Source organism: Aulonocara sp. 'chitande type north' Nkhata Bay, linkage group LG14 (assembly GCF_057382095.1).
Source record: "Aulonocara sp. 'chitande type north' Nkhata Bay isolate Kocher_YH1m ecotype deep benthic linkage group LG14, A_spYH_male_GT1.1, whole genome shotgun sequence".
In the NCBI taxonomy this organism is placed as follows: domain Eukaryota; kingdom Metazoa; phylum Chordata; class Actinopteri; order Cichliformes; family Cichlidae; genus Aulonocara; species Aulonocara sp. 'chitande type north' Nkhata Bay.
This window is the reverse complement of record NC_141357.1, coordinates 20505599-20525898: the sequence shown is the minus strand read 5'-3', so window position 1 is coordinate 20525898 and position 20300 is coordinate 20505599.

Sequence of the window (20300 nt, the reverse complement as noted above, 5' to 3'; positions counted from 1 at the left end):
TTTTGGTTTTTGTCATCAGTCATTTGGTGTTGTTTCAAATTCAGCTTGATCCACAATACTGGCAGCAGAACCGAATACCCCGTGAACTGCAATATGCCGACTCCCACAGCCCTGTTCTAATTTTAAAGCCCATCAAGAGGAAAGCTAATCTGAGACTAATTCTCTAAACATACCCATTCTCTCAAATTAAAGGAAAGATGAGGAATAGATTGGAAAAACAAAGTGTTGATGCACCAGTAGTCAAAGAGGGAGGAGTAAGAATTGGGGGTAAAATAAAACAAAAAGAGGAAAAAAAGGACCTGGAGAGTCTCATAGAAGAAGATGCTACAACTTAATATGATTGTAAAATATGCAGAATTATGTAGATCTGCCCTGAATGCTTTCATAGTTTGCTTCTTGACCCTCTTCTCAATAGGGATGCCTAATGGAAAATAGATTAGACGGAGATTAGCAAGTCTTGGCTGTCACCACAACAGTCCTTACTCCTATTCCTGTGCTCTAGTTTTGTCTAAGAAATTGAGACAGGTCTACTGTTACGCATACTGTATAATGTATTAATAGGATAGTATGCCAGTGTTTTCCAGCAATAAACCTACATGCACACTTTTAAAAAGCAAATCTGAAGTGTTACTTTAAATAAGGCTCTGAATACCTAATGGTGGGTGATACGTCAATACACAAATATCTGCCGTATCACTTATATCACCAAATAGATTTCTGCATTTGTTTATGTCTTTGAGTCTTTTCATTAGTTGGAGGCTCACTTTGAAAATGTTAATAACAAGCATTTCTAAGAATGTTATTACATGTTTTCATTGATATTTTATATTATTGAGAAGATTTGAAGTTTTGAATCCAGATTCCACGCGACATGGTCAGAAACAGTCAAAAAATCATTAAGAATATGAAATCCTGTTTCAGCATCACATCAAACTGTATTATGAGTTATCTTCTGTTAAAAAAAAAGTCTTTCCATTTTGAGGAAATCAAATCATCACAAGGAAAAGCATCAGCAGGAGCTCGCAGCTGGAAACAACATGATCTCGTGAAATGTCAAACGTCTCTTAATGTGGGGTGCTTGGCAGGTTTTTACTAATAAACACTCTTTAGCTTCACTTCCCAGACGTGCGAGGAGTTTGGACAAATAGATCAAGAGCTGACCTGCACATGCACAATATCATTTCATACCTCTCGGTCATTAAAGGAAGTTACGATTAACAGGGGAAAATGTTTTTCATCACATGATTCTAAATTGCAAACATGTGGTCTGACAGCACTCAGTCTGAAGTGTTTACTGATGTTTTTCAAGGATATATTGGCAATTTTATGGGCTGAAAATAGGTCAATACTACTGGAGCCACTGGTGACAGTCAAACATTTGCAAACTATCTGCACTATTAAGAAGTATGTAAAAAAACAAAACAATGTTAACACCTTTCAGTCAGATGCGATGATTCCCATCTCCCTCCTCTGACTTTGAATGATTGTCTGTGAAACATGCCCTCGTTTTCATCCATCAGTCCAGCCATTCTCTTCCACTTATCCTTATCAGGTTTGTGGAGGCACTGGAGCCTATCCCAGCTGTCATAGGGCAAGAAGAGAGGTATAGAAATTTAGGCCATTTGCTGTTGTTTGCTCAGCTTCTACTTTGTATGCTTTAAAAAAAAAAAAAAGTGGTTATTTTTGATCGTTGTAGGAGCACCACCAAGCTGCTTTCTTTCCCTCCAGATCCTCTTTTGAATTGGGCGCAGTCAATTAACTCATTCACTGCCATTGACGTCTATAGCCGTCAATGGCAGTGAATGAGTCAATGGGTTTAACTCATTCACTGCCAATGGCTGGCAGTGAATGAGTTAATTTAATTAATGAATTAATTTTTGCATAAACCCACATCACAACTTTCTCTGAAGTCCCCAGCTCCGAAGAGCCCTCTAAAAGTGTGTTGTGTCACATTTAGCATTTAAAAACTGCAGTGAGTGGAGAAAAAGGGTGCTGCTCCAGAAACCACCTTATGATTGCTTTACTTGCTAGCAGACTGCTGCAGCTGCATGTAGCTTGCAGCTTGTTTGCAGAGACTTGCTAACAAACCAGCTGGTTAGCAAGTGGTTAACCAGTCTTTAAACATGAAACAATGCTTCACAACCAAAAAAAACCCAAAATGGAGAACCTTTACCTACAAAGTAAAAGATAGCACTTTTTGCACTTTCACTTTCACAATTGCAAGGAGATTTTTGTTGCAGCATGCTATACCTCCTTAGTTTCACGTAGTGACAGCCAGCATCCCCCGAAAAACACTTGCATGGCAGCCAGGCAGGCAGACTGGAGTTTACAGTATATTGCCTTGAGGTGATTGTTGTTGTGAATTGGGGCTATAAAAATAAAACTGAATTGAATATAATTGTATAATGAGGGAAGACAGTTTTACAGATCTATCTATCACTAGAGCAGCAAAGGCTAATTTCCTTTTCAGCTGTAGTGTAAAGGCCAGACACTATAGTGCTCCTCTGAAGGACCAGTGTTCAGGATTTAGTTTGAATGCATTGTAATTGTACTGTGTGTGCGGTGGCCCTGAGAGGCCAAATGGACTGCAACTTAAGAAAACACCAGCAATAAGAAAAATGCTGCAAAAGCACACAAAACAGAATGGAAATAGGAAAAACAACAACGGAAATAGGAAAAAACAAAACACAAAGAGGGAAAACGAGTACAGAAATAGGAAAAAGAAAACAGAGATAGGAAAAAACAGATTTCCGAAAGCACAAGGGAAGTGTTTCTGGGAAGACAATAACCCGACGGACTAGTTGCCGGAACCCAAAACATGATAGGTGTGTTTTATCATGATTCATATAATAGTGATGATGGATTTTTAGGCTAATGGTTAGTCTAACGACTTACCTCTCATCTTTTCTTTCCTCACAAATCCTCCACTTCTTTTAAGTATCACCCAGCGCAATTCTTAGCATATTTGGTTCCTGCAACTGGTCCGTCGGGTTATTGTCTCCCCAGAAACATTTCCCCTGTGCATTTGGAAATCAGTTTTTTCCTATTTCCGTTGTCGTTTTTCCTATTTCCGTTGTGTTTTGTGTGCTTTTGCAGCATTTTTCTTATTTCTGGTGTTTTTTCTTAAGTTGCAGTCCGTTTGGCCTCTCAGGGTTATGTAGAGAATAACACTACATTTTATTTGAAGTGGGAATTTTCAACCGGGACACCCAGATTTCCAGTTGGAGAAGTCTGACCCAGCCCAACTTCATCACATACTGCAATCCAAGATGGCAACAATGCACGTAAACATTAGCACCACTGTACACATTGTAATCTGTGCTGTGACTGTTGTGTATTTATGATCTGCACAATAAGCCCGGCACTAAGCACTGACCAGGCTATTTCCATGAGCATGCATGTTTTTTGTTTTTTTTTTTCATTCCATCCATTCTCTTACGCTTATCTAGTTCAGGGTCAAAGAGGGACTGGAGCTAATCCTAGAAACCATAGGGCTAGGATAAGCTTTTTGTTTGTTTGTTTTTTAAGGAAAGAAACCCCCCAAAACAGAAATCAGAACAAGAATTTCTTTGTGTTGCAAGTGATGGATGAATGAACGTTGTTCTGGTAAGAACCAAAACAACGTCTGTTTTATTTTAACTCCAGAGTGGTATGACACCCAACTCTGTCATCTCACTTCTGAGCTAACTGGAACGCAGCATGCATGTTTAATTGGTTAGCTTTGGTACGTCATTGGCCACCCACCTAACCTCTACTTGGCAGAGATGTATAATAAAACTCAAACATTGACTCAGATCATTCATTCGTTCTTTTGTTTATTTAGTTTGCAAATAAGGATACAGCATCATTTTGTCTATGAGTTCCTCATGAGCTGTAACTCTCCCAGTGAGTCTTATCAGTTAATTACGAATCTTTCAGCCATTGTGCAAATAATTCAAATGCTACCAGAATTACGCAGAGGAATAGAGGAATCATCTGCACTTTAAAACTGAAAGTTCCTGCAGTTTAAGCAACACTATTTCTTGTTGGACATGTGTAGAAAGAAATCAGGTGTCTGTTCTTGACCTTTTACTGATAGTTGTGTTACAGCTCTGACGATATCTGTGTTTGTTCTCGCTGTCATTGTTTATAATCCAGAGGGATCTCCTTAATGACACAAGCTTCAGTAATCAAGGCCATGTGAAATTGGGAATTCATTTTTTTCTTTTTATTTGCAAGTTGGTGAGTCATGAGAGCACATTATGAAATGTGCAGGTTGACATGCTGATGTCATAGCCAAATCTTAAAAAAACAAGCTGTTGACTGATTTCTATTTATTATTTATTACAATAGAGAATGTAAAGGTCAAAATGAAGGCTAATGGCCATCCTTGTGGCTAATAGAACAATATGTAAGGACAACAATGCTCATTCAATCTACAAAGAACTGAATAGTTGAAAGCTTGTCCCAGTTGTTCATGCTATCATTATATCATCCAGTTACACTTGAGCTGCTGCAGTAATTCAGGCTATTTTGTTTATCCTTAGCATGGCCTGACACTCTCTTTGAACCATGCAGACTAAATCCACACTGATAAGACTTTGTTTGCTAAAATTCACAGTTCTGCATTTTAGCATCCAGTAACTGTTGAAAAGTTTGCTGCCCCACAATTTTCAGTTTGAAAGCAATAAAAACAGACTGTTTGGAAAGATGACAGAGACCCTCTTTTGCTCCTTGATTGGGTCTTATCAGTCACGAGAAGTATTCCCCTGATTTGTTATAGCATGATCCATCATGTTTGACTACCAGTTGTCAACATGGATAACAAATTACATTCATTGCTGACCTTTTCTTTTTGTGCAAGCAGGTGTTATATTCTGCCTTTAATCATGTTACAGCTGCATACATGTGCAGAAGCCATGCCAAGTGTGCAGTGAGTCACGTTATCTGCACATCATGTCATGCATAGAGAGAAATGATGTGCAGCATGTGTTCTTCCATATGTGATGTTTTTATGCGTATTTATGGCAGCATAATGGTGCACTGGACTCAGATTCACTGGGGTTAGGTTAATTGGCAGTTCCCAATTGGCTATAGGTGTGAATGTGAGCGTGACTAATTGTCTGTCTCTCTGTGTTAGCCCTATGACAGGCTGATGACCTGTCCATGGTGTACCCTGCATTTCACCCTATTAATACGGGGTGAAACAAGGCTCCACGGCCCCTCTGTGACCCTGAAATGTATAAAATAGAAGAGGTTCGGACAGATGGACGGATAAACAAAATGTGACCGCTGCCTGATGGATAAAAGGTTCTTGTGTGTTTCATTTTAATAGAAGCCTATCCAGGAAGTCTATGCTCCAGTTTTGTTTAGTTAAATTCTGGGACGTCTTGGATGTTACTGAGCACTAATTAGCAGTTTTCTGTATTTGTATGCCCTCATCCACTTGTGGCTAAAAAAAGTGCTTCAAAACAAGATTTGAAACTAAATTGGTGGCCAAAACTAAAGGGTTACAGTAAGAAGAAATCCCTTCATAGGAAATTCAAAAGGCGCTGGCATGATACATACTTCCAGTTAAAATACATGAGCCTTAAAGTAGTCCTATCTGTCAGGAATAACAAAGGACAATGCATCTCCATGCACACGAACAAATGAATCACATTTTGTGACTATTTCACAACTCCCCATGAGACTGGGCCGTGTTATTTCTGCTAGAGGCAGACTCAGAAGGTCATGCTGCTTTCCAAGGGTCAGCCTGTCAACTCTGCTAATGGCCGGGGTGCTTCAGTTACTGTACGGGTGCATATTATTACCCACCTTCTTCTTCCCTATTTCTTTGCCATTCACAGAAAGAGCTTCATCCTAAGAAATACCGCCCTGTTTTTGTTGAATTTATTGCTAAATGCAAGCATAACATTTTCATTCAAGTGCAAGAAAGTTTTCTTTATCTAAGTTTCCTTGAAGTGTACTGCTCATTTCCGTGGCCTCACACACACACACACACACACACACACACACACACACACACACACACACACACACACACACACACACACACACACACACACACACACACACACACACACTTACTTAGAGCCTTCACATAGCTGATTGTGTGATGAGCTCTTGCTCCACCTCTTGCGGGGTGAAGTCAGTGCACATAACTGTTAATTACAGTCACTGAACTGTTATATTTATACACAAACCCAAGAAAGATAATGGCGAGATTTTCTTCCAGGTTCTTACTTCATTCTTTTCCATAAAAGAATTTCTTAGGATTTAAACTGCAAAGTCCAACATTTACTTTGGTTAAATATTTAAGATTTACAATGACTGGCAAAACTTTATTACGATTGAGACTCTAGTATTACAGCCTTCTGAAATCATACATCACATGACATAATGTTGAAGGTTATAAATCACAAAGAGGATTACTTCATTCTGCCTGTTCCTTGACGGTCAAGGCTGCACATAAACTATATGTCCCAGTACACTGAACCTCCCAGCTTTCTGCATACTGTATTTTACAAGTTGGTTTATTGACATTGTTATTTGTCCTGCCTGAGTGAGAGAAATATATATTTAGGAAGATTAATGTCATGAAAGAAGTTGGAGATGATTTTGCCGGTTTACAACAACAGTTACCTCAAGGTGTTTTACATTGCAAGGTAAGGACCCCATAATGTTAGAGAGCAAGCAGCTCCTAATGGTGGGAACGAAGAGCTCCTATTTAACAAGAATATTCCTACTGGCAGGCTCAGGGAGGGGCAGCCATCTGCTGAGACTGGTTTGGGGGAAAGAGGCTGTAGCAGCATAAATAAGAGGTGATCACTCCAGACTGAGAGGTAGTTGCACAGGAGAGGGGCCAGATAGCTGAAGGTTCTGCACCACTCTTATTCTGCTTTTTAGAAACTCTAAGAAAAACAAGTAAGCCTGCAGTCTGAGAGTGAAGTGCTCTAATAAAATAACAGGACACCACAAGGCTTTTATGATCTGACGGGGCCTGATCTGACTTTGTATGTGAAAAGAAGAATTTAAATTCAATTCTGGATTCAACAGGGAGCCAGCAAAGAGAAGCCAATATAGGAAAAATATATGATCTTTCTAGCTGGTGTTAGTTTTATTATTGGTGTGTTAGATCACACGGAGGCTTTTCAGGCAGCTTTTAGAACAGCCTGATAACAATGAAATACAGTAGTCCAGCAAATGCATGAAGACAGAGACAGTTTGTTTCTAACTTTAGCAGGATTGTGCACACAAAGGAAAGCATTCATAGATATTTGCTTAATGTGTGTGTTGAAGGATGCGTATTGGCTAGAAATTCCTCAAAAATTCCTCAAAGTAGTGCTGGAGGCCAAGGTAATGCTTTTATGATTTTGTTATTGCCAAGTACAATACTCTCTGTTCTGTTTGAATTTAGAAACAAATTTGGGATCTATACAATGTATAAAATAAATATGAATACAGTAAACGTTCATTTTTATTTCTTCAGCCTTCAACCTTAACTGCAGATCAACAACAACGTGGTAGTCACCAATTCCTGAAACCTGGGAACTTGATTTACCGTCTTTTTATGATTTGTTGACAGCTACTAGTGCAAACACGGTGCTAAGATAAGAGCATGTTGACAGACTCTGAAGGTGAATAAAGTGCAGCATAAAAGCGTGTGCGGCTTTTCTGCAACATGAGACTGGATTTTACTTACTGCAACATTAACCCATTAGTCAGAACATCGAGCCGCGAATAAGAGTGGAAGACTCAGATGCCTTTCACTTCACTGTTGCAGTCGTTCAAACATTTTCATAAGCTATAAAAAAAAGTGTTATTTTTGTTCCTGATTGTTCTCTGTCACGTCAAATTCACACTTAGAGAGTACAGTCTCACGTTATTTAGAGACTTCCAGTCAGTTAAACAGCGATGAGAGTTTGTGATGTTCTCTTGAAATAGCACCAGTGACATCAACAGTGAATGGCAGGAAGGAAGTTCAACATGAAAGGATGAATGCATTCAGAAAATGGCCTTTACCACCGCAGACAACAATAGTCAAATGAGCCTGCCCCACCTCAGCAATGACGTGATAAAAAGAAATAACAATAGACCATGGCCACTTTGCAGCCAACATTCAACCAAAATAAAAAACCTCCAAGACTGACCGGATCCACATTCACGTGAGAGAGATGCGATTTGAAGTATAAAGGAAAATAATAACTAAATGTATTTTGCTGGATGGTCTGAGATTCACTACTGACAGATCTAACTAGAGCATTTCTTCTTTAACTGAGATAACCTGAACCAATAAAGGATGCTGCCCTTTAAGAGAGGAAATAGACTAACTGGCCACTTCATTAGGTACACATGCTAGTTAGCCAATCACAAGGCAGCCTACTGAAGTTCAAGCTGAACATCATAATGGGGAGGAAAGATGATTTCAGAAATTGTTGATCTACCGTTTTAGCTCAAATGTGAATGACCTGAAAAAGAGACGATATCCAGTGAGCAGCAGTTCACTGGATCATTACAACCAAGGCATGCAGAAGGCCATCACACCATGAAGCAGATGGGCTGTACTAGCAGCAGAAGGCTACACCAACTATCACAAGTAACTGAGGCTAAAATTTGACCAGGCTCACCTAAATTGGACAATTGAGGACTGGCAACCTTTCCATGGTGTATCCTGTCTCTCGCCCTGCTTAGACAAGCAAAGGAGACCTTAAATTTTCTTCTGCTTAGATAAGCAGAAAAAATGGATGGATGGAGTTCACTGTCCTCCACAGTTAGCAGATCTCAGTCCAACAGAGCATCTTTGCAAACTGGTAGAATTGGAATTTTACATGTGCAGCCGATAAACTGTGTGATGCTATCATGTCAATATGGATCAAAATCGCTGAGGAATGTTTGGGGTCCAGTGTAGTACTAGTAAGGTCTACTAAATAAAGTGCCTGGCTTTCTCCATACATTTTTTTTGCTTGTATATTTTCCAAAAATAAAGCTACCCCCCCCCCCCCCCCCCCTACAATTACTTTATAACCACGATTTTATTTTTCTGCTTCATAAAAAACAACTGCCAAGAAGCTGCATTTCATTTTAATTCATTTCGTTGTCATTTGATTTTAATAGGTTTTTTATACACAAGGAATAGTGAGGAATAATGAATATACGGGACAAAGGATGTTAAAAATGGAGCTGCGAGGCAGAAAGAAAAGAGGAAGAGCACAGAAGGTTCATGGACGTAGCGGAGAAGGACATGCAAGATAGTTGGTGTGATAGAGGAGAGGAAGCTGGAGATAGGGTGAGATCGAGGCTAAAAACCGAGGAAGTATAAAAATACTTACATATGCATATCATACACACACGGTTGGATTACCAGAGAATTATATTTGACATTTAGAAACATATTCACCATGCACTGAAGTTCTCTGGACCACACAATAAGGCTATCATGCCTAGATAGTGTATTTGTGCATGACTGCATATGGTCTGTTTAAAACTCATGTTGTTGCCTCTCTAGAGTGAAATAAAGCATGTCATATCACAAATTTGTATTCCCATTCTGGCTACACTGATTTGTGTGAAGCAAGACAGAACATACATTGTTTACTAAGGCAGGATGCCAGCGAGGGCAGTAACCCTCATTACTGTTGAACTTTTTTGCATTTTTGTGCTTGAGTGGCCACATCCACTATGACAAAATTATTTTAAAGATTTATTACAGAGATTATAATATACTGATATCAGAAACTGCACTTAAAGTCCATGGAAGTACTCTCTGACAGGTGACAGTCTGAAGAGTATTTTGCCTGCTTTGTACTTTGTCTGCTTCTTACATTTGTGTATTGCAACTTTAATTAAAAGTTAATTTCCCATGCCCTGGCAGAGTCCTGTCAGGGCTGGAAGTCTGACCGAGGCGGGAGGAATTCCTGAGGCCCTGCCATCGACTTCCACGCCTCCATAAAAGGTATACCTGCACAAGTAATAGAATATTTTTATAAGTAGCTTTTGTTCATGGCTGTGAGTAAAAGTAAGGCTTCAATGTCCTGGAACAATAACATGTTTTTTTGTTGTTGTTATTGTTTTTTTAGCAATTAATATGAAAAGTGTAATTTCTGAAGAGAATAAAAATGTCAGACACTTCTAAGACATGCTGTCACTTAAAAAAAGAGAAAATATAAGGAAAGGACCACCTGATCACCAGATGATAAATTTACTAAAACTATTGATAAAACGAACAGAGAGATACTTGATGACATCCACGAAGCATGAAAGGTTTTTTAACGACTATAATAATAAATATAATAGAATTATTTTCTTCATTAAATACAAAACGTTGGTTTTAAATTCTTTAGTGAAAAGCAAATTTACATTTCAGTTCTCCAAAATACCCAGTCTCAAAACATACGAAATGCTAAAAGTTGTGTTTTATTGTGTTAACTGAGTATTGTGAAAAATCAAAATCAAAGTGTTTTAGAAGTCATTAAAATGTGTTCAGAATTTCCAAAATGGATGATGAGTCCTCGCATAAGTCATTACACACTGATGTTCCCTACATGAGCATCCTTAAATTAATTTCATTATTAGTGAAATCTGTCAGTATTGGTCTTGGTATCGGCACTGGTGGTACTGGTGCTGTATTTACTTAATACCGGACCAAAGTTTTCAGTTTTGCACAGCACTAACCACAGCTATATAATGAAGCCTTGGTGTTCTGTTGGCTGTCACCTCCCAGGTGGAATTGGTCAACTGGTGCTTTCGTTTGTGATAGTGGATTGCCACGTTCACCCATAGTTTGCATGGAAACACTGATTTGTCAGCATCTGCCTGCCAACTAAAGTAGTAATGAAACTGTGAACAAATGAGAAACATGACATTTGCCTTCAAAGTAAAAGCTGAAACTAACTGTTAGAACCATCGTGTTTCAAAAGCTGTAACTTTTAATTCAAAGCGAAATCTCGTTTCAATGACGGCATGCTGATAATAGAAGGGAAAAAGATTAATTGTTCAAACTCTTGATGCTGCAACAGACTCTTCAGAACTTCCTGATTGGGGTAAAACTTTTAAATTTGGAGTCCAGGGGATCAAAGTCAAACAGAGGTGTGAACGTATGACCTGTTACACTCAGTGTTACACAACATGTGACACTTTATTGAAAGTGCTTTGTGCACAAAAACTGGCTGGGTGTTGCTTTCCGACTACTCGAGCTTTCGCTCCTGTACACTCTGTCCCTCTTAATATAGCTCTGTCTACTTCCACTCTTCCAAATCCCAGGGCGCTACTGAAATAGAGGAGACATGATGGAAATAATGAGGGTCAGCTCTGGCCTCCAGCCTCTCCTAGCTCCCTGAAACAACTGCTCCACCCATCCCCTGCAGCTGACCCACCAACCACACCCCACCACAGGACGAAACCTCAAGTGTGGACGTCTCAAATCTCCTGCATTTTAGTCGAAGACCATTTTTTAATTTATGGATCTATATTTATTAGCGTAGAAATCTCGGTAGAAGAAAGGAAAATGTTGTATAACTGATCTGCAGTGCATGAAATGAAGTTCTCTACAAGTCGGGACGTTTCAGTGTTTCTTCCTGACATGTTTTCTGCTGAAGGAGTGAAACTAAAACTGTGCAGCATTTGGCAATCGAGGGAAATAAAAGTTTACTTTGCCTGTTTTTCTGTAGTCCTTGCATAAGAAAGCAGTACTGTACAGAACTCTTACAGCTGATGGATAAACTTCTGGCTGAGTTTTGCCACAGAGGAGCCCCCTGGCAGGGAATGAAGAAGGAGGAAGAGGAGGAGAAAAAAAGCAAGAGGAAATTGAATTAGAGACGGGAGACTAAACAGAGTGCTCTGAAAAAAGACACTTCTTGCACTACAGTTTTTTGTCTCTCAGTGTATTGTAGATTTAAATAGATATCATGTTTTGTATAGCTGGCTTTCAAGTCAAAGATCAGCTGTGGGAAATGTCTGAACACAAAAAAGAAAGAAGAAAGGCCTAAAACCTACAAGCTATAAACTGTTATATGCACCCATAGCAGCGGTGAGTCATGCTGTACATAATGTAGTTAAAAATATGTGTTACAAAGAATATGCAGTATCTGGTTGCTAAAATTAGCCAACACAAAAAGAAATTTTACTGGGTAGTTTTTGTGCTTAGGAATATATCTTTTTTTTGTAGCATGATACAAGACTTAGGCATTACATAGGTGTGTCTTGAGGAACTTCTGTTCTTGAACTGTCATTTTTTAAATACCTCTGCTGTCTTAAAGGAAGTCATTAAAGGACTTTTACATCAGACCGATGCACTTTGCAGCATCAAAGGGAGAGAGTGAGCGCTGGCTGACAGGATCTCTATTTCCCAAAGTAGAAAGTGAAGTCAGCTGTAGTGTGTGTGACAGAGAGAAACTGAAGAAAAGAAACACAGAGCTAATGAGAAATGTGGGGGTTCACAGACTCTGGAAACCTCATACACAGTCACACACTCACACTTGCTAAAATGGAAACACATATTCATGTTTCGGTGTTCCAGTTACAAACATGCAATGCAAAAAACAGGTGTTCATTAATATACTGAAGCTTACAGTGTACGGAAATCACAGCAAATTCACATATTGATGAATACAAACGTTCATACACACTGTCACATAAATACACTAACTGCCCTTTTAGCACAGATGATAAAAACAAACTCGGAAAGAATACTTAGGTCCTATTTGAACCTACTCAACTGAAAATAGCATTTTGTTTTTCAGATAAGATGTCTTAGAAATTTCTCATTGATTCTGTATCATGTTACATAAAAGCCTGCATAAATATCATACAGTTTTTGCTCTGCCCCTTTACCCATTTAAAAGGCAGCCATAAATCATAATCAAGAACAAAATGCCATGCGGACTGAGCACGAGCTTCGTACTATAGAGACTCGAGCAGGTCTGGCTCCCCTCAAATAAATAACACAATTCCACAGACACACTTTACTGTTTATTTTCATTCATTTAAAAAGGCTCAGCCAAGACAAATCCAAGTGTTGAATCAGATCGATTGCAAAAGCAAACCTATCTGTCTGTGCCGATGTGGCTAAATCAACCCTGTTGTTAGTGCTACACATCTCGTGATAATGCTGGAGGGGGGAGGGTGTGTGTGTGTGTATGTGACTGGAAAGGAGCCACAGTTTACTAAAAGCTCTATGTGCCATGGGCAATAACCCAAACATCCTCTCTCCTGCAGCATCTCCAAACAGCATGATAAGGGCCAGTAATTTAGAAGAGAGATAGGTGTAGTATGAGCAATAGATTGTAAAAACTAATGGAAATTCTGAACTGGCATCCATTAATTTTTTTATTTTTTTTTTGCATGTCAGGGAGGAGGGTCTGGACCCCTCCCCTCCTGTCTGTTATCCAGGCAATAACAAGTGCAAGAATATGAAAAGCAAACAAGTTTAGGGATGTCTTCATTCTTTTCCCGTTTTGAATATCTCATCTCCAACAATGACGACTCTGTTGCTCTTGTTCTTTTTTAATATTTTAGTCAGCAGCTTACTTTAGAAACTCATTTCCATTGCAAATATATTCAACAAAACCAGGATGCTGGAAGAGTAAAATTTGGTTAACAGCATCTGCAGTGTAATAAGAGCATCCAGGGACTATATTGCAGCTTTCATGCAAAGAATGCTTGAATGATTTTTCAAAGTGCTCTTTCACATCAAAATGTGGTTTAAAGCTGCTATCTTCAGGCAGAAATTGAAACCTCTGAAACATATATCCCAATTAAGCTTTTTATAAGCTTTTAAAAGCAACAACTTTGCTTGATTTATGAAAAAAGTACAATTCAAATATTCCATAGCAGAACTACATAAGAGCAGAAATCTAACACCAAGATTGTGGCTCTAACAAGGTCCAAACACAGAACTATCAAACAGTGTGGAATTCAGATAGCCAAAACAGCAAAAGCCCTCACACTTTGTAGCTGACACAACCATTTATGGTAGACAAATGCATCCCCAGCTCAGATCTCCCAGCAGCGTAGTGCATCAATCACACTGGTGGAGGGTGATATAAAGAGCAGAACCCTCAAATGTAGTGCAATAGAGTAGAATAGAAGAGCAAACCCTCAGGAAAGAAAGCAGCATTAATTTCAGAAAAAGAGAAAAAGAAACAAGCAAACTGAGCTGTTAGTGCATGAACAGCACAAGGACGGTCGCAGCGACTTTTGGCTGATATGAAATGACAGGCTTTTTACTGAGGTAAGAGAGGGCAAAGGTAAAGCAATGGGGAGCACTTTGCCCTGCCATGAGGCTTTTAAGAGCTTCGATGAGGGTTGGCGTAACTTCATTAGTGTCACAGGGCGGCAGTGAGAGCAGGTGGACTGCACTGAAGGACTCGAGGGAGGAGAAACAATCCCATCTGCAACTAAACAAGCAATTACAATTACAGTTACAAATAGTCTGTGCCACCTGCCTCGGCTATGACAAATAGAAGGCGGATGAAGATTACTGTGCAATTACGATGTCTATCTAAGCCATCTGTCTAGGTGCTCGTGGTATAAATGTGTTCTTCCTGGTTGCTTTTAGTTTGTGCGTGTACGTGTGTATTTGAGTGAGATTTTGCGGAGGTGGAGATCACACTGCTGTCTGCCGAACAACAGGGAACGAGTGAGGGCAATGAGGGCACTCATTGATCTGGACACTGAACATACAAACACACACACAGAGTTAACTGTGTGGAATGGAAAGATTGCCTATTTGTTGCTACGGCAACAGTTTGATTAAGTTCTTACACCCAGAAGGGAGTGCTCAAAAACAGAAATTTCCATTAGTATGCATGTGACAGAAAACACACGCTCTCTGTAGAGAACATGGCAATTTAGATAAGTGGGGGTAAAGTATACTTAGTTAAAAGGGTTTAAAAAAAACAACCACTAATGATGAGCAATAAAGATTTTTTATAGACTTAATATATCCAACAAACCTGGATAGATCTGAATTAAACTGTTTACAGAAGTAAATGAAACTACCTATGAAAAAAAAAATATCCATAAACCAGTTTTAAATCTGTTATCTGAGAGACTGTGGATGTTCTGGGGGCATTTTATACACCTGCGTATAGAGCCTCTTTTTGTACTTACAACTATCTCAGTTTTTTCGCATTTTGAAAGGTTTTATTTCAAAGCTTTTTAGTAATGAGCCACCATAAAAATGTGTTACAACCCTGTTTTGTTGGGACCCAAACAGGGACAATCCACTTAAACAACAACAACCTCTTGTTATTGCTGTCTGACACTCTGTGAAAGAAGCTTAATACTACACTGGATGTAGTGTTCAGATATGGAGAACCTATATGTTATATATGATCTTAATAACCAAAGGGCTGCAATAATTCTACAATAGAAACTGTCAGTAATTGATGCATACTTTTTTTGGATGACCTGTGAATCTTTTGTCCTCTAGCATCAGCTAGTGGATGGTAGAAGCTATTGTCACAGTGTCAATACTATACATCTACAGGAATATAGCAAAGCATTTGATATTTGCTCTGCTTGCCATTAGGGGGAGGCCTTATTCTTTTCATTTCCAGCTGTGGGTAGCCTTGGGGCAGCTCATTACTTTTACTGTGGCTGAGACAGCGAGAGTCTGAAAGCAAACTGAAACTAGTGCTTTTCCTCCACATTAAGGATATTTAATACACTCGTTTCTTTTTGCCCTCTATATTTATGTGCACATGACACATTGATGTCTTTCTTTCTTAATTTATTTTTACTTATCTACTCTCTCTATAATGATTCAGTTATTTGGCCATGATCCCTTTTTTAAAAAGAAAAATAACTGTTGTTCTTATACAGTTGTACATTCTCAAAAAATCCACCTAGTAGGGTAATCCTGGCACCGAAATATTTTGCAGTGATTCCAACAGTGCCATCATGTGGCTAGTTTAGTAACTCACAGTGTGATGAATGCAGTCCACACCAGTGATTCACACATTTTCCCCTGACCTTTTGATTTTAACCAGCATCAAGGACGCACTAACAGCCTGAGTATCTGGGAAACAGTACCAAGATTTAACTCTGAGTTGATGATTATAACTATGTAAAATATGTGTATGTCTAGGTTCTTCTGTGTACCTTTTTCACTGTGAATAACAAGAGTCAGCCAGAGGGAAGACATCATGAAGCACTAAGTGCATATTTTCAGAAATGTTGTAACGTGAAGGTAACGTCTATTTATGTGTATGTTAGCACACACTAAAAATATCCACAGTGTCTTCCCTGCTGGCAATCAGTCAGAGTATATTAGGAGATTATTTGATCCCTAAGAAAAAAAGCAAAAATACAAACTATTGCCCCTCAATAATGGTGACATGCCCAGAGTTTATTCTGCCTCATGCCTTAGGACAACTGGAATAGCTTCACCGCTATGACCACAAATTGCACAAGTGGTTGCAAAGTGGATGGATAGTGCTCCCTTAATTCTTATGCAGACTACAGTTTGCAGGCTATTGGTCCCTCATTCGCGTTTTTGTCTCATATCATGCATAGTGCAACAAAACAATGCAACTGCAAGATGTGCTTTGGCATTCAAAATATAGATGCTACCTGACACACGGACTGAGTGACATGGTCAGTGTGGTTTTCGCCTATATATTTATATGCCAACACAGTATTGCATAAAAGACTTTTGCCAGACTTTTTTTTAAGTGGTGTTGAGCAATATTTCTCAGGCTTTCTGACAATCTTTCTCTGGACATTAGTTTTCACTCATTTTGAGTCGACTCCTAAATATTCTTATATTCAAAAGAATATTTGTGCATTAAGCCACTTAGCACTGACCTGAATAATTTAACCTTTCAGTTGATTTTCAGTCCATTTACTGTTCACCAAACTGTCATTAGAAATTGTCTCAGTGGGAGAGAAGCTGTTCTTAAGGAACTCAGTAGGGAGAAAATGCTGAGACACAAGAAAATAACTGAAAATCAGTGGCAACAGGTTTTATGGAGGGGCAAATCTACATTTTTCTAATGTTTTTTGGTTCAGACTGTCACAACAGTGAGTGTCTTTAGCCATGTGTAAAATGTAGTAGGGGCTCTGTCATGGATTGGGACTGCATTTCAGCCAGTGGTGTTGGGCATCTTGTTAAAATTGTTGGACTTATAAACACAGAAATATCCAAATCAAATTTTGATTCACCATACAATACCACGTGTAAAACATCTGATTGACAGTGTGGTGCAGTCAAAGCATAAAACAGAACTCATTATTAGCAGTGCGGTATCACCGTGGTGGACAACAGAACAAACACCAGCCAAAGAATTACTTGGATATTACATGGTTATTACTTTGGTAATTGCATAGTAATAACTTAGAAATTACCACATTATTACCCTTTTGTTTCCCCTCGTTACCCTACTATTACCCCTTTATTACCGAGCTGTAATATTAAGTGCTTCCATTGCTTTTTATTCTCTAGTAATTACCATAAACTATGCTTTAAATTTTTTTGCCATTGTAGATCTATCCTTTCTCTTTCACGTACTGAAAATGCTGACTTTATTCTGTCCACCAGAGTCTGGTGGAGCTTTAATCCACTGCATTTGTAGATTCCATCATCATTGGATCAAATGTAATATGTTTCTGTATGATGATTTTTATTTTTATTTTTAAATGGAAGGATGGTGCTTTGAAGAAAGGTGCTGTTTTTTGAAGGTCTATTTGTTCCCTCAAACTGAAAGTTGAGTTATTATAATCATTCAAATCTAAGGACAACAGAAGGATTGAAATATCCACTGAACCTTTTAGTCAGGATCAGGTAGATGCAAACCCTGACACCCACAACCACACCTACACATGCATATACACCACACACAGTGACACAAACAAACAAATGAGTTCAGGTTTACTGAGGTCTGTTTATGTGTCTGGCAGCCACATGCATCACTGGCTGGTTTTGACTAAACCAATCAGCAAATGGCTCACTTGGCATTTCCTTTTACCGCAGCGAGTGACCAAAAAGACTGTAAAGAATAAAGAAAACGATGAAAGGTGCACGCGCGAGTGGGGGAGACATCAGACCACTTACTACAGTGACGTGGATTTCCTAATTGTACGTCAACCAGAAGAGCTGTGTCACGCTGAACGGACCAATAGGAGGCACAGAAATGGGGCCATTTATGGCATCAACGCTGGCATGAGATGAGAGCTGCCTGCATGAGGGAGCTTTCCATTGAGTAGACAGACGGAAGGAGCATACAGCAATTCTCCAGTCACTGTTAATACAAAAACACAACCCACATGCACTACACCTTTCCACCTACAGCAGGTGGATGTGCTTGCTGTATTAGCTTGAAATAAATCCACACAATTCAATTCTTGCAGAATAAATGATATGAATGTAACGTGTCTCCTTCTGTAAATGTGCTGTTGCTAAATTAAAGGTTTAAAACAACCTTTAATAGAAAAATTCATATGCATTTGTCACAGTTCTGGGTCACCCAGCATTTTCTGTTTCTTATGTTTTGGTGTTTTTCTGTATTATGATTTATATCTGATTCTTTAGCTATCCTGTGTTGATGAGTATTATAAATCGATGTTTCAATTGGGTTCTAGTCATGAGTTTAGTTTGATGTTAATTCTTCTTTAAGTCTCTGTCGTCTCTGGGTTCCATGTGTTATATTCTTTCAGTCTGCCTCTCAGTGTCAAGTCTGAGTCTTTGTGATTTGTTTCGTGTTTTCTGTTTTATTTTGATAGTCCCAGTCTGATGTCAGTGTGTTCTGTTTTACTTCTCCCCTGTCTCGTTAGTCTAATTTCTCCCAGCTGTGTCTCCCTCCTGTTTCCCGTTCCCTCATTACTCCCCAGTGTATATAAGCCCTGTGTTTCCCTTTGCTCTCTGTCGCGTCGTTAACGTCTGCTCACCCTCAGATTTCGCTGTGTGTCCCGTTACCTGTTTTGCCTGCCTGTTAGTTTATTTTCCCCCAGTATAGTTAATCTTCTGTTCAGTCTGCAACCTGCAATAAAGCTGTTTATTTTGAGTTCAACTTTGCCTCAGTGAGTCCTGCATTTTGGGTCCTTCCTCCTTGCCTGCATGCACACAGCCATGACAGTATTAAAATATGGCACTATTTTGGACATTTGAGAAGCATAATGATGATATTTATGTGCACACTCCTGACTAACCTTCACGTGAAATCACACAAAACACACACATCACCATATGGAGGGAAGTGAGGACCATGAAGGAATCCAGTTAGGCCTCTCATGTTTCTCACCTCAACAAAGAGCCCACTCTCACACACAAAGCACACACAAGGGTGGTGATGAAGTGGCCACTCCTCCTTACTCATGAAAAACAGTGAAGACCACAGTACAGTATCTGAATTTTCTTCTTCTCAGTATGTACCTATGTGGTGTAGGCAACTAAAATGATATCAGACATTCAAAACCTACTATAATTTGAGAGCTTGGAAATAAAATTTCAACCTTTGTAACTTTTAATAACCTCTAAAACCTGAGTTTGACAATCCAAAACTGCAACCAGGAACAAGCCGTGTGCGCTGATTAACATCATTCATGGCCACTATACAGAGTGTGTAAATAGCACTGTTTTCAGTGTGTCAACAGTAACAACACTGTTAATGGTACAATTTATTGATCCCATGCAGGTAGAAATAAGGAGCCATGCTCCCATGTTCATTTAAAAGTGAATTGCGAATGAGCGTTGGTTAATCTAAAACCTTATAAGGACCTTGAAATCCCATCATTTTCTGTGTGCTGATCCTCGAGGCACCGACAGTGACGCTGTAGAGCACAGACACAATACATGCATGCAAAATGCAAACCCACTCACAGACTCAACAGCACTGATTGGTTTCCACAGTCAGGGGCCGGGTTTTAAGAGAAATGTTTTGTGACTGTGCACGACCTTTCAGCATGGCATGAATCACCAATGCTGGATACCCTAAGATGGGACGTGAAGTGTTGCTACGTCTCCACAAACTTAATCAGTGAAATAGCTGAAAGCCACTTGGCAGAGATGTTTTAAGTGGCTGGCTATATGTGGTTATGATTTCTGGTTGTTGATGGATTTCCAGGAAATTTAGCAGCTATTGCAAAGAGTGTGGTCACGAAACGGCCTCATAGTAAGGGGTAATGATTCTGCTATAAGCTCAGAGTAACTCAGGGAACAGCAGCAAGCTCCACAAACTTATAGAAATACCTTTGGGGGCTGTGGGAAATTTATAACCACACAGACTGATGCGAACCAGCCGTTCTTCTCAAGACAGGACACGTGGAGTGCCAGCTTATCCAAACTGTTCTCACATTGTTGACATAATGTGCAGATGTTTGGA